Source organism: Peromyscus eremicus, chromosome 1 (genome assembly GCF_949786415.1).
Source record: "Peromyscus eremicus chromosome 1, PerEre_H2_v1, whole genome shotgun sequence".
NCBI classification, from domain to species: Eukaryota; Metazoa; Chordata; class Mammalia; order Rodentia; family Cricetidae; genus Peromyscus; species Peromyscus eremicus.
Genome location: NC_081416.1, coordinates 189,842,207 through 189,868,183, shown reverse-complemented (window position 1 = coordinate 189,868,183; position 25,977 = coordinate 189,842,207). Strand labels below are relative to the sequence as shown.

Sequence of the window (25,977 nt, the reverse complement as noted above, 5' to 3'; positions counted from 1 at the left end):
AATAACAGTCAGTATGGACTTAGTGCCACTTTCTTATGATCTGTGAAATTCTTCCTCACTCATTTGTCTCATATCATTTCTCTTTAGTAACTTAAATGATTTAGTCTCTTGAGGAAAACAAGTAGGAAATAACTAAATCTGTTTCCTTGGTGGAGAAAAGAATGAAATTGAACTTCCATAGCTCCCTGCCAGTCCTTCACATGTCATAATTCAGTATTTCTTTCTCACTCCCTGTGTGATCTTGTCTTCCTCCCATGATGAACAATTATCAGATCATCATTTAGAGTGTTCCCATTAAGAGATAGGATCAATAAGATTGTAATTATTCTTGATCACAATTACTTCTGGCAAACATCTCTCAGCAAGGTTTTAAGGTAATTATTTTTTAGCACACAGTGGCTTAGATTGTGGTCATATTCATTGTAAGGTATTTTCAAACTTCTCACATTCATTATTTTTGTTTGATTTTTTTCCACATATTTATGTACTGTCTCTCAAGTCCAGGTCAGTGTATAACAATAAAAGTAGATTCTCTTCTACCATGTGCTGTGGGATCGTCTGTATATCAAATGTGTTGCTCTGATTAGTCAGTAAATAAAACACTGATTGGCCAGTGGCCAGGCAGGAAGTATAGGCGGGACTAACAGAGAGGAGAACTGAGAGAACCGGAAGGCTGAGGGAGTCACTGCCAGCTGCCGCCACGAAAGGCAGCATGTGAAGATGCCGGTAAGACATGAGCGATGTGACAAGGTATAGATTTATAGAAATGGCTTAATTTAAGCTGTAAGAACAGTTAGCAAGAAGCCTGCCATGGCCATACAGTTTCTAAGCAATATAAGTCTCTGTGTTTACTTGGTTGGGTTTGAGCAGCTGTGGGACTGGCTGGTGATAGAGATTTGTCCTGACTGTGGGCCAGGCAGGAAAACTCTAGCTACAACCATGATTTGTTGTCTGGCATCAAACTCAGCTCTTCAAAATCATCAGAAGGATCTTCAACTGACTGAGCAAGTTTGGTGAGCCTTATGGTAATTATATTTATATCTGCTGGCTAATATTCTTCCCCCAAATCTCAAAATGTCACTTTCAATAGATATAAAACAGAGTATTTACTCTTACAATTACTGAATATGTATTTACTCTTACAATTACTGAATATGTGATTGACTTGGTATGTCAATGTGGATTATAACAAGTTATTTCTTACATTAATAAGCATCATAAAATCATGTATCATAGACATATATCCTTAATGATTTGTATTATGTATATGTACATATATATCCTCTTAATAATAACTTTCTGCATAAAAAGCATAAATATTTGCTTTAGGTATTTATGAAATACTTTAGAGTCTGATGTTTTTCCTTTGATTTTTGAAATATTTATATTTCAAATGGAAATGCATGCCAACTTTCAGATTTACCAACATTCATCATTCTTGTGTTACTAATATGAATGAAAACTTAAGTATCATTTGATAAAGATAAATTATTAATTATGAACATACATAATCTTTAAGAAATATGTATTATACATTTCTGACATAGATAAGCAAATATAAAATTGAACATGCTTTTTCTCTACAGTATATACTTTTTTGGTAGATGAGCTGGAATGGAGGATAAAGTAAGGAGTGGGAATGGAGAGGGAATTGTGGGAGAGAACATATGGAGAGACAACCAAAATTAAAGATTATTTGAAGGCTAGTTTGAGTATGGAAACTTCATATAGTAAAAATTCCCATATATATATATATATATATATATATATATATATATATATATATATATATTGGAATATCTATATATGATCTAAAGGAAGTTGTCATATAAAGGGAATGGCCATCTTTTGTCACCAAATGAAGGTTTTAGAATAAGATTGGGTATATCTAACTGGGTTCTTGCTCCAAGAGACTCTATGGGAATCCCCAAACAACCCAGGCTATTGCCACGAAAAGTTTATTCTCTTTAAACTGATAACTGATAACAAGGCCTCATTGCTGAACACAACACCTATTCAACTTATTGAGCATGGAGATGTTAAATAGGTGCCTATGTAGAATATTCACCCTTCCTTTTTGGCATCTTTTGTACAGAAAATTACTCTGCTTGCTGCTTAAAGAGATGTGTAAACAGAAACTTAGTCACATACCCTTTATCTACAATGGTGTACTGCCTGAAAGATATGCTAGGGTAAAGAAGGCACAATGCTTATGGCAGTCACTAGCTTTGAAGAGATTTGACTTAAAGCCCACTCCATAATCCACACCCAACACTGGATTAACAAGATCCTGAGATTAGATTGCCTAGGGATCTACAGTAAAAGCAAATAATACTGGTGTAGTGGATAAAATAATACTGGTGTAGTGCCTAAAAAAGAAAAAAAATGTATTTTGTCTTTTATTATATAATCTATAATATTAATTAGATAATATAAAATTAATCATGAAATTAAAATAAAATAAAATTTTCTTATTTAATGTATTTTATATTTTATGTATCTATATATTTATAGACATGAAGAATATATATGTATATATGTATGTGTGTGTGTGTGTGTATGTGTGTGTGTGGGTATGTATGTAGTGATAAAATAGCTCTTAGTGATACTCTGTTATACTCAGGGCTTTATTCAGCTATCATCAGAGAAGCTTCCTCTTGCAGCAGACTGGAACAAATATATATGACCCCCTTACATTACGCAAAGAATGAGACTTTGTACCACTCAGCCCTAAATGGGATGTCTCCATCAAATCCCTTCCCTCAGAGCTCAGGTAACCACATGTATGAGGGGGAAGAAAGAGTTTAAGAGCCAGTGAAGAATGATGAGAAAAAGTTAAGTCCCTAAACATATATGATCAAACACATATGAACTCACAGTTACTACACAAGTATACACAGGGCTTGCACAGGTCTGCACTAGGTCCCCTTGCTCACATTATAGCTTCCAGTTTAGTATTTTTATTTGATTTCTGCTGCAAGCTGCAAAAAATATGTGCTGTAGAAATTTATCTGATTATGGCAAAGCAATACCTAAAAGAGTTAAGAACTCTTCCAGAGGATGAGGCCAAGGCTCAAGGAATCTTGGTGATATTGGCTTTTGATTATTAGCCATTTCCTGCTATGAATTCCCATGTGCTATTATAGCTTTTCCATCATTTATTTTCCCCTCTACTAAAGGAATATTTAGATAACCTTCTGTGCACTAATGCCATCAGGACCCCTAATTTCAGGCCTTTCTGAAATTATCATCATTAGCAGCATCTGGCCAGGACCATTCCCAGACAGAAAAGAGTATCTTATCAGCAGACTTAAGCATCCAGACTATCTGTTTGAGAAGGCCTAGCAGATGTGCTAATTAAGCCTAACTCTCTCCCTTTCCAAAGTCTTATCTCTAGTTTTTGATCTACCTTTAACTATTGACACAGAAATAAAGGGTTTCTACTTACAGGTACATCAAGTTGACTCAGACTTCCCATCCAAGGAGTTCACTCCCCTGCCCTGCCAGAAAATGACAGTAGCCAAGATATTTGGACAGATAGGGGCCAAAAGGAAATATGGCAGTTTTATTTTCATTTGTCACTGATAGACTCCTAACGCTTTAACTAGCTACATCTAAGAATAAAGTTGGACAATACAATCCCTTTTGGTTACTGAATTTAGCCCTCAGTTAATTCTATTCCCCATCGGTCACTTCCCTTTTGGGTTGTATATGGTAGCTGGCAATTACTACTCGTTTGTGTGGATCCTATTGTCCCTCCTTTTGATCCTGAGGGAATTCAAGCCTGGTGATCTTGCCTTAGCCAGAGCATTGCTATTGAATGAATATATAACTGTAAACATCAGTGTAGCTAGAGCTTTCCTGCCTGGCCCAGAGTCAGAACAAATCTCTCTCACCTCCCAGTCCCACAGCCTCTCAGACCCGACCAAGTAAACAAGGAGACTTATATTGGTTACAAACTGTATGGCCATGGCAGGCTTCTTGTTAACTGTTCTTACAGCTTAAATTAATCCATTTCCATTAATCTATACCTTGCCACATGGCTCGTGGCTTACTGGCGTCTTCACATGCTCTTTGTCCTGGTGGCAGCTGGCAGTGTCTCTTTGACTCAGCGTTCCACTTTCCAGCTTTATTCTCCTTGTCCCGCCTACACTTCCTGTCTAGCCAATGGCCAATCAGTGTTTTATTTATTGACCAATCAGCAACACACTTGACATACAGACCATCACACAGCACATCAGAGACTTGAGAACAATATTTTACTGGAGAACTAGAAGGAGAGCAAGAAGGATGAGATGGAAAACGAGGAAGAGCCAAAAGCCAAGAACTAGGTGGATAAGAACAAGATGAGAACGACCTAGGTGGGGCAGAACTAAGAGGAATTAAGATAGCACTTAGAGGGAACAGCAGAAAGAGGGAGAGAGAATCAGGCAAGAAAGGAGCAATTTATGAGAGCAGAGAAGAAGCTGTGTAGAGAAAGAACTGACTCCAAAAAATAAAGTGGATGGACTAAAGGGTTTCATGTATGTAGATTTATTAGGGTATCCCTCAGATTAATCAGTCACCAGCATCTCTTCTGAAACTCTGAGTGAAGGTTATCAAGGGACCCAAAAGCTTTCAATAGACTTCAAAATTTGAAAACTAGTGAGTCTCTGATTCTTGTGCCATCTCTGGGGCACTTTACCTTCTTTCAGTTTGTCTTCTCCAACTTTGATGTGACAGTTTTGCTTGATTTCATTATATTTTATTTTATGTAAATGGATGGATGGTGGAATGAATGAAGGAATGAATGAATGAATGAATAAAATCCTTTCCACTAACACAAGTATTAAATATGAACTCTTTTTTTTCTTGTTGTGATAGGGAAATTGAGTTTTCTCCTATAGAGTGACAGTATGTATATCAACCACTGTAGGGTAGGTCTTGTGTTCAGGAGCTGGTGATCAATATATAATAAACTTCACAGTTTTGAGTGTGTGATTTTATTTGGTTGTAGTCTGGTGGAGTTTTTTTTGTTAGTGTTGTTTTATTTTCTTCTTTTGGGTTTTGGGTGTTTTCTTTTACTGAGCTTCTGTTTGTTTTTTGAGACTGAAATTGAATTTGGAGGATAGGAAGGAGAGGATATGGAAGGATGTGAGAGAGGGGAAGAATATGAATGAAATATATTTGAATTTAAAATATTTTTACAATTAAAAAAATAAAATAACATGAAAATATTTCACTATTTTCAATATTACTTTTCTCAATATTACTTTTTCTTCTTTCATCTCTCTGTCTCTCTCTGTCTCTCTCTCTCTCTGTTTCCTTCTGTGTGTGTGTCTCTCTCTATTCATTTGCATTCCATCTACCAAAAGTTATTGGTGACAAGTACTTCTTTGACATTGCAATGATGTTTGAGTTCTCAGACTGTAAACATATTAAGTAAATTCACATCTTTAATGTTTATATCTGCAGGTCAAGCATTTCATTATTAATTTTTTTCTTGTTTTTTGAGACATGGTTTCTCTGTGTAGCTTTGCACCTTTCCTGGATTTCGCTCTGTAGACCAGGCTGGTCTCGAACTCACAGAGAGTTTACTGCCTGCCTCTGCCTCTCTAGTGCTGGGATAAAAGGCATGTACGACCACTGCCCAGCAAGCATTTCATTATTGCAGCAGAATTTTACAAATACATCAGTGCGTGGATCCAAAGAAAGAAAAGTTTATCCAGAAGAAAATAACTGTTAAGTATTCGCTTTAACTACTTCTGTCTTTATGAGAGTTTATGGGGTATGAAGCTTATAAAAACACACAGTACTATTTATTTCTTTGTTTTAAAGAGATTTTAGACCATTGTATGAAAGAACAAATAGTATTAGGACTGGTGAGTAGACTAATAAGAAATTAAAATATTCACTACTTACACAGTTGAGGATGAGGGTACAGAAAATGCACTGTATTAGTCTGGATTCTTTAAAGTAAGACAGCATAGAGAATGATTACATATATGTGTATATTTATGGGATTTATGAGATAGGTTTCCATGTTGTGTTCCAGGCTGGTCAGCAATGGAAATAGATATCTCACACTGGAGAGACAGAAAATCCAGTAGTTCAATTCAAGAGACTAGATGTCTCAGCAGTCCAAATCTGGTGTTGTAGTCTGTGAAGATTCCTGGAGAGATGCTGATTGTCAATTTACTTGAAAGTATAAAGGTTCTGGAACTAATATCAGTGAATTAATTCCAGAGCAGCAGTAAAGTTTGACTTGGTAGATGAGTGAGGACATGTCTCTGAAAATCGTATTTTTTTGTCCTATACAGTTTGTGTGATCTGTTACCAGAAAATGATGCCCATGTCTATGGTAGGTCTTTCTGCTTCCAGTAAACTCATTAAGATAATATGATACAGGATTTCTTAATAGCTTGTTAGATTATTTCTGACGCAATATAGTTGTAAACAGAGGTTAACCACTCAAAATCCATCCAACATCAACATGACACACAATCAAATCTCTTTCTGTCATGTTTTATTATTTATAAAAACAATAACCCGGTCACATGTTCCAAATAATATGATACAACAATCTTAAATACAATGTCAAATTCATTATACATTTAAAAGTAGATGGTGATGTCCTTTGAGGAATACTTAGTCTTTCTTCCCTATAAATTTAGTACCCATGAATATATCAATCACTGTCTTTACCCATAATAAATATTTAATTAAATCATAAATACTGATATATATATGCTTGTTTATACACAAAAAGTTGTTTTTAACCAAAAAAAATCATTATTTCCACAGCTGTTCATGTAATCTTAGCTGGTGTTACTGAACTTACACTACTACCTCTCATTATTTATTTCCCCACACAATAGCTAAGCAACTTTGAAGGTCTTGACTATTTCCCTGAATGTGTGATCTCTAAATTCATTCTGAAAATCATGGACTCTGTATCATTCTACATAGATTAGTTCTAGTTCCAGTTTCCTACTGGCATTAATCACAGAACATAGTAATACAGACCATAGTCGTAAAGGATCTTCTGGAAATCAGACATAATCTTCTACTCCTTCATTGCAGAAAAACAACCAAGTTTTCCCTCAGTAGTGTGGACTAATCACATCTCCTAGCTCTGTTAATATTTTAGTAACATGTTCACATCAGAGCATTGAAAGCTCAAGTTGACCAGGGTGAAATATTAGGTTCTAATTTGAAGAAATAGTTATTGTGTCTCCAGGTAGTAGTACTCCAGCTCCTGAAAGCACATTTCTAGGAGAGCAAACCATAAAGACACTGCAGCAGGAAGCATTTTTCCCCTGGGTCATGAGTGGTAACGTTGAGTGGAAATATTCCAATTTCCACACTAGAATTCCTTGACCCATAACTGATAGAAAGACAGCATACATTACACTGAATCCTGTATATACCACCTTCTGGAAAGCACTGTCACAGCCCTTTATGCAAACACCACATAAATGGTATCTTATCTTTAAAAAGCTATATACCATGCTTGTTGATAAAGGATGGTGAAGGACATATTAAACTAGTGGTTTCCATGAATATGGGCCTAATGTTGTAATTCTCTTCCTGTGAAGAGAGTTCCTTTGTAAGAAGTAATGCTCCATTAGTGTCCTAGTCCCTCCACTGAAAGATATGTCTTGTTACTGGAGATGACTGGTTTAGTCTCCATATCCTGTATTGCTAAGAGACTTGGCTAGGGTCACCATCATCTATTCCTGGGAGTTTCGATTCCTCTGGGTTTCTAGCTCTTTGAAGAAATGCCCCCAGATTCCAATTATCTCTCCAACATGGGACTGATCTAAACTCTGTGCATGTATGTTAGAGTGGTATAGCTTAGTCTTCTTGTGTGACTCCTAACATTGAGATGAGGGGCTGTGTTTGACTCTGTTACCTGCTTCCTCCTTCTGATTGTCTCTTCTAGCATTGATAGAGGAGGAAGTGCTCAGTCTTCCTGAAACATTAAATACTATGGCTGACTGATATCCATGAGAGGTCCAAATGTATCTGGAGAGAAACAGGGAAGGAGAACTGGATGGGTATATTGGGTGAATAGGGATGAGAGGAGGACTCGTGAAGAGGGAGAGAGAGAAAACTGATTGGGATTGAAAAAGAAAAAAAAACAAATAAACACACACACACACACACAAACATTCACACAAAGAAACAATGCTGTCTGGAATACCATGATGGTGTGAGATACTCAATAAGGCACTCAATGTTAATTTTGACATGTGCATTATGCTCTGGATAAGCAAATTCATACAATAATAAGTATATAGTCCATTAAGGTGAAATCATTTTGCTTTCTTCTTTTTAATTTTCTTTCTTTTATTAAAAACTGATACTTTTCTCATCCAATATATCCTGATCAATTTTCCTTCTGTCTACTAAGACCAGTGTGTCCCACTCTTCCATCATATCGAGATCCACTTGAATGAGATTCTAAGAGATAACAACAAAATATAAAGTGAGATATAGTATGCGAAAACAAAAACCAAAATATCATAGGATCTAAGTGACAAAGTTCAAATAGTGTTGTGTATAAATAGCAATCCCTTAGAATACATTCACACAGCATCTAGATATCCTGCTTGGTTAATTAAATTCCTCCTGCTTTCTATGTTCCTGAAGCACAAGTGATGGAGGGATTTACTAATTTCACTGCCAACTGGACTATTTTGATGTTTAAGTTTGCCTTCTAATGCACATGACTGAAAAAGAAATAATAATGTTCATCAATCCTCAGACAATTGTCTGTGGGATTTTATTCACTCCACTCTTCCATCCTTTCTTTAGGAAACTTACCAATGTGTTGGAGCACCAATCCATTTATACAACATAATACAAAAGACTTTCACTGTGTTACTTATCCTGTGAACTAGGAAATAGAATACTGCTCATAATAGCTTCATTTGGTTTATTAGGTGAAGAGTACATTTAGAGGCTATTAAATTATTATGCTTCATAGAGAAAAGAGAAGGATTTCCTATCATCCTCATGTTCTCAGAACAGGGTAAGTAGCTGGTAAACCCACAGCACTAGATACAGGTATTTATCAGGACAACACATCTACTCAATTATTTACTGAGGATTTGCTAGGACAGCAAACGTGCAGTAGCTCAAATCATAGAATTTAAACAGGAAACTTTATTACTCAGTTAGTTGGTGCATTTGAAACTGAATAATTAAGTAAGATCATTAATTTTCTGAAAGTGAGAAATAAATGGATTTTATTGGATGTGGACATTATATTAATATGCATATATAGATGTATCATAGAAGCAAAGAATTTCTGAGACACAGACACTAAGCAAGGTAGAATCTACTGACTTCTTTTGGTTTGGAAAATCATGATGTCTCAATCATTTTGGTGGGTTTTGTTCATTATGGGATTTTAGCCCGTTTTTCTCCCACTACACTGGAAATGTCATCCTCTGATGTAGATTGTTAACACCAATCTCAGTTGTTTTCATATGAAATGTTTCTTGCTTCATTCTTGCGACCAAATTATCCAAAGAGGAGTTCATCCCTGAGCTCTTACTGCCTGTTGTTTTAGGTCAAATCATGGTGCCTAAGGGTGCAGAATAAAATCTATAAACATATTTTCCAGCTTGTTTTTCACCTGAATACAGGGACTCAGATGCATAGCCTAAGGGAAGAAAGAGTTCCAGAATTCTCAGTGGCAGTGGAGGAGGTATAAGAAAGTGCTCAGAGTGTGACAGCTCTCTGGGTTACTGTGACAGCTTCACCCATCAAGAAAGTTAGAAGTGCATATGGTCACAAACACTTGAGCTAAGTATAAACCTGCTGTACACTGTGAGATCTGGATCCATTAGACTTATGTCTGAGCAGACATGTGTGTTGGTGGGAAGTTTTCTTTTGGTTATTATTATCAGGATCTTGTTTAATCACAGTCATGCATATGCCTATAACTCCTCTGAGTGTTATTTCAGAATCAAAGAAGAATTTCACCATGAAGGAGAGGTAACCATTGGTGTATTTTTCCCAGTTCATACTGTGTACACAGGCAACAAAGTTCCACATCCTTATCTGCCATATGTTTATACCGACTTTTACATACAGTAAGTGCTGTTGTTCATTTATGCTGTTTCAGATTTCATGTTAAAAATGACCCAGGTGATATGTTTATTCAAGCTCCGATGCTTCTTATTTTTATCATGAAATAACCTCTTCCAATCCAAAATTCCTTGCTGTGGGATGTTCTGTATGGCAAATGTGTTGCTAATTAGTCAATAAATAAAACACTGTTTGGCCATTGGCTAGGCAGGAAGTGTACGTAGGACAAGGAGGAGAATAAAGCTGGGAAGTGGAAGGCTGAGTCAGAGAGACACTGCCAGCCACCACGATGACAAACAACATGTGAAGATGCCGGTAAGCCACGAGCCACGTGGCAAGGTATAGATTAATGGAAATGGATTAATTTAAGCTGTAAGAACAGTTAGCAAGAAGCCTGCCATGGCCATACAGTTTATAAACAATATAAGTCTCTGTGTTTACTTGGTTGGGTCTGAGTGGCTGTGGGACTGGCAGGTGAGAGAGATTTGCCCTGACCGTGGGCCAGGCAGGAAAACTCAAGCTACAATTCCTTATTTTATTGTATGTTATTCTTTATTTATTCTCTATTCTCAAAGATGATACAGTAAATTGCTTGTTTGTTTATTGATTTTTGTTTCCAAATATGACAATTGAAATATTGGATCTTCCTTGGCCATGCCTTTACAGTCACATGTTTCTCATGTTAGGTCTTCAGACGGAGGATGGTTTTATCAAAGTTTACCTGGCTCTTCAGGACAGTCTAGAAGTCTATATGTACTAGTGTAAAAAGAGGTGATGCCACCAAAATTTGTTACTATGGAAGGATGTGATGGTAGAGTAACAAGTTTGCATATGCTAGATACCACTGATTTAGCAGTAAGGGTGTCAGATTTAGAAGTTGGCATTAGTTTCTTGTTGTCAAAACAGCTCTGCCTGTCTTCAAAGTTTTTAGTTAAATTAATTATTTACTAATATTTTACTACCAGAAGCATTTTTCTCTTTTACATGTCTTCCCATGCATTTCTAACAAGTTTTTAGTCTCATTTTCATGGATGTGATTATAAGGCACAATGACAAGTTTGTGGCCACTTAGGGTTGTTTATTATTAAGTCAGAAATAAAATTAAGTTTGTAGTAGGGAGATATTTTTGTTACTACAAAAGAGTAATATATGTGTCTCTCTCCCTTCCCATTCCTCCCTCAAAATCTTCCATTGTACAACACCTTTCCTAATTTTTTCATACAAGTTGGGAAACAAGAAGTGTATGTATCTCAAAGCTAAAATTATTTTGTAAGGCTTCTGATTACATCCTTTATTACACTGTGAGAGTGCATATATGTATTCAAAGAGGGAATATATTTGCTCTCTAAGTCTCTTTGTCTCTTTTCATGCATAGAATTTTTACATGCCTAGAAATGATTATCTTAATTATCAAGATTACAAAATGTATTAGCTGTGGGCAGGAATTTTGCTTCACTACATTGGTTTTTTTGTGGTCTAAATTTTTAAACAGATTTTTCTTTAGGGCTATTATAACTATTCAGATAATATGATATACAAACATAAAATTATATATTAATTTCCAGACTAATGTAAGTTTTCTTTTGAGGCAACATGACTTAGTCTACTGGACTGCACATGATACAGACTTTACAAGGTATTTTACCACAATTTTTGTGTGTGTCCATACACATTCTTGCCTCAGGTTTCACTTGCAGGTGAGAGATCATCTGTGGAAGGACAACTTCACCTCCCATCATGTGTGTGTTGACATCAAACTCATCCAATACTCAGTGCTAGTTTTTTGTCCTAGGTGAAATATTTTTTTTCCATACGACCAATCCTGTTATACATGGTGCCTGTTATCCTTCCAAATTAAAACCTGTACTGTTTCTAGAAATGTGTGAGATGAAGTACATGTTTATCCCTTTGACGTTAAATTTTGGTTGGTTAGATATGTCCAAGTAGATTACCCCAAATCTTCAAACATTTCTTATGTTAATAGTGTGACAAAAATCCGTGGATCATATGAATATGATCTTTTACAATTTGGATGTTAGGATTTTTTCTCCTCTACTATAAATATATACCCTTTTGTGAGCAGTTTCACACATCAAAATTGAAAAGTATTTCTTGTCAGTATTTCATTTATTTTTGAAGTTGTAATGTATTTGGAGTATTTCTCTTTTTCTTCCTTACGTCCAAACTTTGTCACATAACACTTCTTCCTCCCTTCCAAACTTATGGACTGTTTAAAAAAATTATTGATACATAAATATATGTGTGTACATATATATACATGTTCCTAACTACAAACAGATCAGTCTACATAAATGTACTCCTAAGCATAGTTTTGAGGATGACCATTTGATATTGGATATTCGATGGCTTTGCTTTTCCCTGTAGAAGACTATTTCTCTGACTTTTGATAATCCTTAATTGCCTCTAGTTCTGTGTATAGAAATAAGACCCTATGATCTTTCTCCCAGCCACTGTGGTATATCTATTATTGTCTTCTTAATTCATATCATGTTTAGGCAGTCATGTTCATGAAACTTTTAAGACTTTAATTATAAAATGTCAAAATTTTCAAATATATACCCTCATTTGGAATGACCAAGATTTATCAACATTGCTTTTTAATAATAGCAATAAATGCTTTTATTATCTTTTTTCAAGACAAATAGTTAAGAGTAACACCACATACACATAAATATATGTACATTGTATTTTTGGAGAATTGAAAAAAAGCAATAATGAGATATATCTATCAATTTTCTGGAGCATAACTCAGACAGTAAAGTCAGCTTTCATGTTTCCGCCCAATCTGTCTTCCTTTGGTGTATTAGCAGTGAAAATATCTTGATGCCTACCTATATCATGATTCTGAGCTCTTCCCTCCATTGCTGCCTGTGGCCTTATAATTGATCTCTTCTTTCCATGAATTGAAGCTCTGTGGCCTTTTCCCTTCATATGGGCAGAGTACTCTTTGAAAGCTCTCTACACCCTTGTATGAAGGTCTATGTGGACTGCCTTAATTTATTAGAAAGCCCTTCTTTGGTGTCCATTCTGTTGTAGCCACTGTGCTTTGTTTATCCTGACTTGGTACTTTTCATTAGCATGGAGATCTTATTTGCTAGCTCCCCTTTTCTTAGGGTGTTTCACAAAGAATGTGTAATCTTCCATGTTATTTTACAACACAGCAAGAAACTCACATACAGCTAATCAGATACACACCATCCTACCTGGTGTAAGAATGTTTTTTGGATTCTTGCAGAAGTGAGTACTGATGGCTGTCATTGTTAGCACTATGGGAATTCTTTTATTACTTACCTCAATGTGTTACTTGCAGAAATATATGTGTCTATCTATCACTGTATTCACATTCAGTGATACTTTGGACCATTTTAGACTGAATTTGTCTAATAAGATTAATAAATATTAATTTATCCAATGTCACTCTCATGCCTAATGTAATTGAGTTAATAAATAATGAAATCTATGATTTCCAGTTGAAAGTAGGCAATGCAGGGACAATAATTCCTACAACACATTCTCTGATTTCTAAACCTTTCAATATGTCTGTCCATCTTCTATAGCAATCATCCAGTGAAAATATTGTACATCATAGGTTACTAAAATACATTTAGGAAGAGACAGAATCTAGTATTTTTATTTTTCACCATTTTTGCCAATTTCTTAAGTTTTTCACTTTAGTTAAAATTGTTAAAAATTAATGTGCATGAAATATATTAAAATCCCAAATCAATTTTAACTAGGAGATAGGCGATAGGATTGAACTTTCTTGTGTATAACGATAGTGAATATTCAAATCACAACATTTATGTACTTGAGTATGTCATAACTTTCCTTGTTTTTGAACACAGCTGAGTGCTCTTTCAGAAAATCCTAATTTCATTTTTTTCCTTTCTATTTCTTTCTTTTGGTTTCTTGACAGATCCTCACTGTGCTTCAGTGATATCTTGGACTCCCTTTCTCTTTCTCTGAAGCCATTTTCCCTGCAATGTGACCTCTCAATATCTGTCTAACCTCCATGTTTGATGAACTCATGTAGTTAAGCATGGCTGTCTTTCTTCTCTCTCCCATTGTCCTCTTCCAAGAAACTGGTATGATGTTCTCCACACCTATCTTGGTGCTTTTTCATTTTAAAAATCTAATAATATAGCATTCAAGCTGAAAAAACCCACATTTTAGTATCATATATGAACTTGACATAATGTTCTATATATAGAAGAAAAACCAGAGATCTAAAAAATACTGATGAGATTTTGTGATTAAAGTTTTCATCCCCTTATCATTGCTTAGTATTTGGAGGCTTTGATCACCTCTGCTGTCTTTTCATGGAAAATATAACAGGGATTATGAATATAATGGGCTCATAAGACTACGTACATGTTGTAAATTCTCAAAATGCATGCATTATATGTGTGTGTACATATATACATACATATGTATATGTATACACATACATATATACATCTACATATACATACATACACACACATATACACACACACACACACACACATTTAAATCTTTCTGTTAGGAATGAAAACTTGGTTTCCATTATTTTTCTTGGTTTCCACTATGAAGGACTTTGGTGCCCATTTCCCTTCCAGTACATGCCTTTATTTATCATTTTGGTGTGTCTGGCTGCTTTCTTGTTGATTTGTAAATGCCTTCATGAATTAATTGAGAACTTATATACAGTGAGTTTTGATTACAGTCACTCCTCCCCTAACTCCTTCCATATGTGCTCCTTTATACTGACCTCCTGTTCACCCAATTTGACATTTCTTATTTTTACTCAAAGAAACCTGTCTATGTTGTTGTATTACTAATAAAACTGGAACATCCTCTGTTAAGGTGGTAAACATAGTAGAGTTCAAAGCTTTAATAATAACTGACTATCTCAAAACCTATCAAGTACAAAATCCCCACGGCTAGTGGTGTGATTTCCCACAAGACTCTCTTCTCTAAGCTTGAGTTTTTTTCCCTAGCATGACCTTTTGCAGCTCTGGTGCCCCTGATACTATGCATTTGTATCTACAATTACTCTATTCTTTCTGGAAAATAATTTTCTTTTAATTATCTACAACATCTGGAAGATCACTGAGATTTCTTTGCCTGAGAATAATATGTCTTCCTCATCTGAAGCTGAACATTATCCAGTGCCTAATTCTCCTAAACATGATCAGTTGAAAGTCTCTTTTAATTTACACCTAACAGCAGAGGTTTCTGTTACAAAAATGGATCAATGTTCTCATCTATGGTTTGAAAAATAAATTATTAGGAATCATGCTAATTCTATGTCCATTTAGCATAATAATATTTTTATATTCTCTCGGGTTTATGGTCTCTTTTGTGTTCCAAATAACCGTGCTATGAATGAATTTCTTCTCATGGAACATGTCCATGATCCAAACAGAAAATGATTTGAATATTCATGTAACATTTCTTTTTCTATTGCATCAGAAGGCATGTCTTATTAGGTCAGTTATTTTTGCATCTTGCAGGGCACATAACTGGATGATGTCAACTAATTTTTATTTCTGGTTTCATACAATTTAGTGTTTAGGGTATTCACCAGAGAAGAATTTTGGAACACGATTTAAGCCAATAGAAAATCTTTCTTAGCCAGCCTGCAACTCTACTGGGTGATCAGAATCCCAGGGTAGCATGGAGACTTTCTCAGGATGAGCTTTTAAGTACAAAAAAACATGTTCTGTGTTAAAATACATCAGTTAACAAGAACAGATATCTAGAATTGGAACTACAGAAGCAAAAAGCAAGTGTAATACATTTAGAATCTTTCTGAAAACTATGTGTGTTGTTTTCATTTTCATCAGGTGGGGCTGTCCATTTGCTGAGCTTTACAAGCTAAATGGCACTTCCACCATCCAGTCAGTTGTGCTAAGCTCTGGAGGCCTACTAAGGCTGGGGGCACTGCTACATTCACCACTGTTCTCAGGGAATGAGCCAAATCATGACCATTTTAGTTTATGAACCAATCAGAATGAGAGTTAGATGCCCACCCAGTGCTGAGAGTGAGTAGTTTGCCAGGGGGAATCAAACATTTTCACAGCAATGCCAAATACTTCTCTAATTTCTCCTGATTAGTTAGTAAAGAGAAACCGGTTTCTTCCAAATCCATACATACTTTCCTTTATTTCATGAGAACTCTAAGCCTCTCCAATTTTGTAGGAACATTTCTGCAAAGAAATCTGTTTTTTAATTCAGAAACAGGAACTTTTATTACCTCTAAGTTCTGATCAACATATCTACTTATTTTGGAAACAATTAGAAGAGCCATTGAGTCAAAGAATTTGTATGTAGTAGTCCACCAAGTAGTCCCAGAGGCCCAGTATATTGCATATATTATAAATCATCCCATTAGGCTGAATATCAGCTATCCAAATAAGGAAAAGTGTGTAGGTTAAAAATTTGGGATTTTAGATTTCTTTGTCCCTTGTAGGTCTCCTAATGTTAATTAAGGCTACCCCCAGTCACTGTAAGTATGTCAGTCAATGGGCTGACAGTCTGTTTAATTCATATCTCTATGTAGTATGAGGGCATGGTCTAAGCATAACCAGCAATTCTGGCTGATTTTGGATGGGAATGATGTAACACTATCCTTAAGGTCCCACCTGCAGAATAGAGTCTGATTTCTTAGGTTATTCCTATTTCCCAAAGACCACAATCTTTTTAAATCAGTCTTTTTAGAATTTCCCAGTTTTACAATGGAAACCTCCTTGATGCTGGCAACTAGGGGACAAAGCCATGGGGAATGCATGGAATCGTAAACTCTGTATTCCTCTCTAAAAAGGTAAACTCTCACGTCCTTCATTTCTCCAGTACAGCCAAACACTTAAAGTAGGCATCAGCAAGTAAAGGTCAAGATGAGATAAAGGCTGCTGATCTGTAGTCACATTACATAATACCTTCCATGTATCTGTCATCCTCAATCTCCAGTCCAGTCCTGAGAGCAGTGAGGCTTGGACTGTGACCCTGTATTTGTACCCATAGTGAGCAACACAAGATTCAATAAGAGGTATAAGAGTAGGGAGTGCAAAAACCTGGAACCAATGAAACCTTATTATTAATGGGCTCATAGTTCAGAGACATTCCATTTGAGAATAGCATCTGTGGCTTCCACTTTCTTTATCTGGGTCTGGTTGGTCTGTGATTTAAGAGCACCTACTTTCACCACCACATGAATAGAGAGAATGACCTTGTAGGGTCCTTAGCAGATTAGCTCCAGTGTCCCTCTGGCTACTCACTTGACACAGAGGATATCACTGAACTTAACAAAGATGAAATTGGTGGTGGACACAGAAGATGTCTTGATATCTCACATAATTCAGTAAATAGCCTGCGTGGAGAACTAGAAGGCCTTTAGTGACTTGATAAGGGAATGATTAAAGATTTTTGTCAACTGCTTGTCTCTGAGCCTGGGAAGCATTTGAGGAATTCTTCCAAATATCATCCCATGGGTAGTTAATCCCTCCCTATATAGGGAACAGTAAACTGAGGCACAGTAAAGCAGGAAGCCTATCCATCTTTTTCTGAACTCTAATGAGAATTTTGTTAGAGTTTCATTTGATGTCCTGTTCATTCTTTCTGCCAGCTCAGAACTCTGAGGTCTAGATACACAGTGAAGTTTCTGCTCTATGTCTAAAGCCATAGATATTAATTAAGAGGGTGTGGGTTATGAAAATCGGGATATTGTTGGACCCTATTGCTAGAAGGAAGCCAAATTGGAGCACCATTTATGCCTGAGCTTTTTAGCTACTATTTGAACACTTTTAGTCTATTTGGGGAACACTTCTAACCACTCAAAAATGGTATCTTTAAGAAAGTTGCAAGTATTTTTCCCTTCCCCAGCAAGCCAGATCTTGGTTGAAGTCAGTTTTTCCAACATTTGACAGGGTGTTGTTCTTTCATTTGGATCCCTTCCTGGGTGAGGACTCTCTGTTTTCAATTTACTTTTAACACAATTCTTGTATATTGCTTAGATATGCCATGCTATTGTGTCACTTATATCTATAACATACCTTGATCTGAACAACTCAGAAAGTTTTGTGGTACCCAGGGGAATAGCCTGGTGAAGGTTTGTTCCAGAATCCAGCCATATGACTTTCTGTATACTGCAAATATGTGTTGCTCTGATTGGTTGATAAATAAAGCCATTTGTCTTATGGCAATGCAGCTTAGAGGCAGCATTAACTTCAAAGAGAGAGAGACAGGAAGAAGGCAGGGAGAGATACCAGCAAGCCACTCAAGGAGCAATATTTAATGGGACGGGGGTAAAGCCACAGAATATATGATTATACATAGATTAATAGTTATGGGCTAATTTAAGATATAAGAGCTAGCTAACAAAAACCTTGAGCCATGGCCATGCAGTTATAATTAATATAAGCCTCTCTGTGTTTACTTGGGGGAGGCAAGTGGGAGAGATTTGTCCCAACTGCCATCAGACCAGGACATAGGAAATCTCCTGGCCACATGTAGTTTTATACTGACCATTTTTCTTTACCCTGAAGTATCAGGTAGCACTGGTTTGTGGTATGTATCATCAGAACATTACCAAGTTTTAGCGTCAGCTGTCAGACAGTGAGTTAAACTGTGTGCCATGGAGGACAGCAATTTCTAGGGGAAGCCATATAGCCCGTAGGAGGACCAAGATTTTTTAATGTCCTCTTTTTCCAGTAGTGAAATGCCATCTTTCTCTATACATCACACAGTTGACATACCCACTTGTAAAATCATATCAACTGATGGTCTATGTATATATTAATAGAGTTTCCTTTCCTCATATGAGATAATGGGTCGATCAATCAGTTCCTCCACCTGGGATGAGGTTCCTGCTTTCGGCACAAATAATTTTATTAAAAGTAAGTATTGCATCTTCCATGTTCCTGATTTCATCTTTTGTCTAGTGACAGTCTGGTCTGAGCACCTGTAGGTCATCATCATGCAAGAGGGATAGCTGGATTGATGACAAACTGAACTCAAGTTGGGGCCAGGAGTAGAGTCTTGTATTGGGTCAAAGAGTCCTTAAGCAGTTGATGATTTTTTTTCCTCAGTAGAAGACCTCATTTTTCCTAGATACTATGTGTATCAGATCTTAACACATTTAACTCCAATGCATTCTTTTATTAAGCTAGCAATACTGTCCACACATGTTTGAGAGACAGGCCATCCTATGGCTACAGGGTCCAATCATTTGGACTGGTGTATCACAGGGAATTTCCATGGTCCCAACATTTGGGTAAAACCCCTTTGTCTTTTGTGTCATGGACTGGCAATGAAAAGGTTGTGAGGCATCTGGAAGTTCTAGGGCTGTAGCCAAATTCAGAGATATTTTTAAAGCCTTGAATGTCTTTCATTTAGTCTCAGTCAAGATTAGGGTCTTAGTTCTCCTACTTTGTGCTTATGTATAGAGGTATTGCAGTTTCTACAAACACTGAAATACCCAGCTACACCCAGGAATTCTGGAATCTGTCCCTTAGTCTTGGAAGTTGGAATCTTCAGTTCTGTGTTGTCTATAATTTCCTCATGTATGTTTTTTCAATCTCTGCAGATATAATTTTAAAATATACCAGTCAGTTCTGGCCCTGGTGTTTGCAATTGAGAAGATCAACAGGAACCCACATCTTTTACCAAACATATCTCTGGGATTTGACTTCTATAATGTCCCATACAGTGAGAAAAACATTCTTATGAATGCTCTTTTTTGGATCACAGGCCTCAGTAGATTTCAGAGTCTTCACTCTAATTATAACTGTAAAAAGGAGAGAAAGACAACTGCTGCAATAACAGGACCATCGTGGGTAAAATCTGCCCATATTGGGACACTGCTTCAGCTCTACAAATATCCACAGGTGAGGACTTGTATGGGATAAAAATGCAGCTCTCCTTTGCTGACATTTCAGGTGTGTCCATAGGTAAAAAGGTATATTTGGATTAGTTAGATATAAATGGCAATTGTCCAGACAATTGGAAATGGACTTCTATTTTAGTCACTGGGAAAAGAAAGTGGAGGTTGGAGCAGACAAGGAGGATTAATAAAAATAGAAAATAGGCCAGTCTTTTTCTGAAAACCTCTCTCACAGAAATTTGCCTTTAAAATCAGGGTGAACCATCATTGTGCTAACCATTTCCATCTGTTTCTGCAGAACAAGGAATGTGCATAATGCCATTTTTCTTTCCCTGGTTGTTATTTTTTTTTCTCTTCAGCTCACTGTTGGTCCTTTTGAGCCTATCTTTAGTGACCGAGATCAGTTTACTTCTCTCTACCAGATGGCCTCTCAAGGCACAACTCTGTCTCTTGCCATGGTTTCTTTGATGCTTCATTTTGGCTGGACCTGGGTTGGTCTGATTATCCCAGATGATCACAGAGGGACTCAGTTTCTAGCAGATATCAGAGAAAATATGGAGAGAAATCAAGTCTGCATAGCTTTTGTTGAAATGATCCAAAGCACCTGGAATTCATTTTCATACAAATACTGGAAAAGTCTTGGCATCATCCAGGAAACATTGGCCAATGTTATCATCATTTATGGTGACAATGATTCACTACTAGGTTTAATTAGCAATCTAGGGCAACAGATTTTGATGAGTAAAGTCTGGGTCATGACCTCTGAGTGGGATGTTACTAATATCGCTGATTATTTCTTGCTGGATTCATTCCATGGAAGTCTCATTTTTTCACAACACCATGAGCAGGTGGCTGAATTTAAAAATTTTATCCAAACAGCGAATCCTTATAAATACCCAGATGACAATTACCTTCCTAAATTGTGGTTTTTGTTCTTCAAGTGCCCATTTTCAGACCTGGATTGTCATCTTTTGGAGAACTGCCAACCCAATGCTTCCTTGGAATTACTGCCTAGACACATATTTGATACGGTAATGAGTGAAGACAGCTACAATACATACAAGGCTATATATACTGTGGCCCAGAGTCTCCATGAGATGAGTCTTCAGCAAGTACAAATGCAACCATTTGGAAATGGGGAAAAATTGGTCTTCTTTCCCTGGCAGGTAATATTCCTTCCATTGTATTAGAGCATCAACAATGTGAAATTTTGACAGTCTTTAGAGGCACCAAACAAGGTATTACATATTTCAGTATTTACTTATAGTATATGTATATATACATACATATATGTATACGTGTGTGTGTTTGTGTGTGCGTGCGTGTGTGTGTGTGTGTGTGTGTGTGTGTGTGTGTGTGTATCCATCCATAGGAGATTCTTCATGTGTTATCTTATCTTCCAGGTCAGTGCAGATCTTTGTGTCCATGTTGCAGTGGACTAAGGTGCTAGTGGCAAAGAGGAAATGATTTTAATGAATATAAAAATTGTGTCACAAATATCTGCACAATTTTTTCATTGTAATGATTACACCAGAACCCTAAGATTTTTCTCAGTGAAACAATGAAAGCTCATTATCCCAAGCTGTTAGTATATAAATGATTTCTTTCAATTACTATTTAGTCATAAGCACCCACATTTTTCTCCATGAATTTTGAGATGAACACTGTGTGTAAATGGGTATATCTTTCTTTTAAAGAAATTGAGATTTGCTTCAATCAATACTCGCGGATTCCATTCCTAAGTTTGTATAGAAGATGTTCCTGAGGCTGACTGTTTCTCAGATGCAGAATTGTATCCCATTAACTTAGGTCACCATTGCTGCCCTTCAATCATACCTACATTATTATTGTGTCCTACACCACATATTATGAACATTGAGAGTTATTCTACAATCCACTGGTGGTCAAACTCTCAGAACTTCATTAAAACATCTTCTTGCATCATTCCAGCTTCATCCTTTCTTGAGGAATGTCTATGTGGGAGCCAACATGGCCTTAGAATGGAAACAGAAGTTAGATGCTGATAAGTATGATATTCATAACTTTTGGAATTTTCCAAAGGGTCTTGGACTAAAAGTGAAAGTAGGAAATTTTTTGCCCAGTGCTCCCCAGAGTCAACAGTTGACTTTATCTGAGAAGATGATACAATGGCCTGAAAGATATTCAGAGGTGGGTTATATATTATCTCAATGCATTAAACTTATCAAATAACACAAACATATCATCCAGTATAACAGCTTCTGCTTTGAAATTAAATCCCAGTACTATAAATTTCCCAGTAGACAAAGACAAAAATAACTACTAGAAGATAGTGCTTTATCATCCCCTGATTCTTAAAAAAGGACTTTTTTAAGCTTTAAATATCTGCTAATATTCAGTGGTGCATGGGTTAAATTTTGTCTTTTTGAAACAAATTAAGTACACCTGAGAAGCGGTATATGCAGTCCTGGTAATGTCTCACAAGACACGCTGATGTAGAAAATATCTACATTCACAACAGAAAACTGAATAAGTTATATTTTCTTGGTATGATCAAACATCATCACCAGAAGTGACTTTTGGAAAAAAGAGCTATCTCACTTTTGGTTCTGGATTTTCACATGTCTTTTATACTCAAGAGGCATGCCAGTGTTTGGCATCTTTGGAGAGATGGGCAGGAACCTGAAACAAAATGTCTCAGTACACACACTGGAAGCAGAGAGTGAATAGTGGAATTAGGTGAGGTTCATACATTTTCAAAATCCCCAACCACTGTAATAATTCTGCTAATAAGTCTGGAACTCTCAAAGTTGCAATTACTCTCAAGATAGCACCACCATTGAGGAAATATATAGTCACATATCTGTGTTTATAATTGCCACTTTTCATTAAAACCAATACACAATGTCTCTATTATAATTCCTTCACTGTATCCAAAATTTAAGTAGTTCATCTTGATTCCATGCTTAAAATTACAGAAGATAAACAGTTACCCTTGAACTGAAATACTATATCTTGCATGTGTGTCTGTTATTTCTTGGTCTGCTACTGAAGATGCATACATACCTAATGTAACTTAAGCAAGTGTTCTTTTGGCTGACAGTATGAGCCTTCAGCCCTTATCTTTGGAAATTTACTGCTCTAGGAGCATGAGGTTCCTGATGACATCATATTCTCAGTCAATAGAAACAAAGTAAATACCACGAAACACCTTTTTTTCATTCTCAATTCTGAGACAACAGCCTACAGAATGGTGATGCTCATTCTTAGAGAGAACCCTTTAAACTTCTCTTTAAAAACACTCACAAGGATGCCCAACAATTTGTTTACATGGTGATTGTAAGTGCTGTCAAGTTGAAAAGAAAGACTTACAATCATAAAAGTTTCTCAACACATTAGAAAGCAAGCACAGAGGCAAGATCCATCCGGAAGGACCATTTGACCTTCTAGGTCATGTCTTCTATAATCTATCTTCTATCCCTACCTCATTATGATCCAAAGTATCTAATAATGGGATAATCCTCAGACCAATTTTGTATAGATCACAGATGCTCAAATTCCTTTTCCACTCTTATAAAAATAAATGACTAGGCCCCAGGTGGATCTCTGGGAGTCCAATTAGCGAGAATGAGGAGGGTTTATATGAGCGAGAATTGTTGAGACCAAGGTCGGATTAAGCACAGAGACAAATAGCCGAACGAACGGAAACACATGAAATATGAACCAATGGCTGAGGGGTCACCAACTGGATCAGGCCCTCTGAGTGGGTGAGACAGTTGATTGGCCTGATCTGTTTGGGAGGCATCCAGGCAGTGGCACCGGGTCCTGTGCTCATTGCATGAGTTGGCTGTTTGAAACCTGGGGCCTATGCAGGGTCCCTTGGCTCAGCCTGGGAGGAGGGGACTGGACCTACCTGGACTGAGTCCACCAGGTTGATCTCAGTCTGTGGGGAAGGCTTTGCCCTGGAGGAGATTGGAATCGGGGGCGGGCTGGGGGGGGAAGGTGAGGGGGGTGGGAGGGGGGAGAACAAGGGAATCTGTGGCTGATATGTAGAACTGAATTGTATTGCAAAATAAAAAAAATTAAAAAAAAATAAAACTTGGAAATTAATTATCTGATATTAAAAATATTATTGAGAATTTCAATGAACCATGAGAATTTGTTAACTTTGCTCCCATTTTTCTCAGATTCCTCATTCGGTGTGCAGTGAGAGCTGTGGTCCTGGATTCAGAAAAATTTCCCTAGAGGGCAAGGCTGTTTGCTGCTATGATTGCACTCCTTGTGCAGACAATGAGATTTCCAATGAGACAGGTAAGAATAAATCTTACCGAAATGGTTCCACATTTCTACAGGATTCTGCATTATCTTAAAAACAGAAAAATATCTAGAGAGTAGTCAGAAAAATGTATTCCTTCTCTTATTTAGGATATGAAATGTTCATCACCATGTCTTGAAATCATGCAGAGTATGCACTGAAAATTACATTACATTAAATTGATTTATACTTATGATCAACTTCAGCTATTGTTTCCTACAGGAAACTCCTATTCTCTGTACTAATCAATATGCTTTATTTTCCCACATAATTTAACACACAGTAATAAAATGCACAAATTGGATGTTTTCCTAACTTTATAGAAAAAGTGGCTTAGAAAAGAAGGGATAACTTCAGCTTGGATTAAATCTCACCTTCATTTCTAATCAGGTTTGGATAAGTGCATAAAGTGTCCAGAGAGTCATTATGCAAACACAGAGAAGAAACATTGCCTACAGAAAGCTGTGAGTTTTCTTAATCATGAGGATCCGTTGGGAATGTCTCTCACATCCACAGCTCTGTGCTTCTCTGTACTCACAACTGTGGTTCTTGGACTCTTTGTGAAGCACAGAGACACTCCAATTGTCAAAGCTAATAATAGGACCCTTAGTTACACACTGCTTATCACACTCACTGTCTGTTTCCTATGTTCCTTGCTCTTCATTGGCCATCCCAACACCACAACCTGTATCCTGCAGCAGACCATATTTGGATGTGCATTCACTGTGGCTCTTGCCACTGTGTTGGCAAAAGCTATCACTGTGGTTATTGCCTTCAAGGTTACTTTTCCAAGGAGAGTGGTGAGGTGGTTAATAATATCAAAGGCTCCAAACTTCATTATCCCCATGTGTACTCTGATCCACCTTGTCTTCTGTGGAATCTGGCTATGGACCTCTCCTCCCTTCCTTGACCAAGATGTTCATGCTGAACATGGATATATCATCCTTGTGTGTAACAAAGGCTCAGATTTTGCCTTTCATGGTATACTGGGATATCTCTGCTCCTTGGCACTTGGGAGTTTTACTATGGCTTTCATGTCACGGAATCTTCCAGACACATTCAATGAAGCCAAGTTCCTGTCATTCAGCATGCTGGTGTTCTTCTGTGTGTGGATCACATTCCTCCCTGTCTACCAGAGCACCAAGGGGAAGATCATGGTGGCTATGGAAGTCTTCTCTATCTTGGCTTCTAGTGCAGCCCTCCTTGGCTTCATTTTTGTCCCAAAGTGCTATATTATCTTAATAAGGCCAGATAAGAACTCAGTTCATCATATCAGGAACAGGCCACATTCTAGAAGGAATAACCCTCTCAAAACCTAGTTCAAAAGTCAACATAGTTCTCATATTAAGACATGAACTTCAAAGATGAAGTCCAGTTGATCTCTACTGCACATATGTGTTATGCAATTAGAGTATGGGTTTGATTCTTTGTGCTTTTACATGGTCATCTGCTTGCAGAAATATTTCTGTCTACAGTCATCTAATTGTCCTAGAGCCTCTTTATACTGGAGCTACTGGAGTTATGCACACTTGAAATCCAGGTTGTATTTTCATAAGAGCAGGACCTCAGTATGTATCTGGGCTTGTCTGAAACAATCTGTGAATATCATGATATTTTGAACGCATAGAGATCTACCTACAACTGCCTCTGCTTTTCTGAGATGGACAGCTTCACACCACCTCTTCTAGGATTAAAGATGTCCAGTCCCACCACCCCTCCA

At 36.9% G+C, this 25,977-nt stretch overlaps 1 pseudogene; it reads left to right on the top strand.

Annotated features, from left to right (window-relative positions):
- Window positions 1–733: 733 nt before the first annotated feature.
- Window positions 734–25,704, top strand: LOC131903741 (vomeronasal type-2 receptor 116-like; annotated as a pseudogene).
- Window positions 25,705–25,977: the final 273 nt, after the last annotated feature.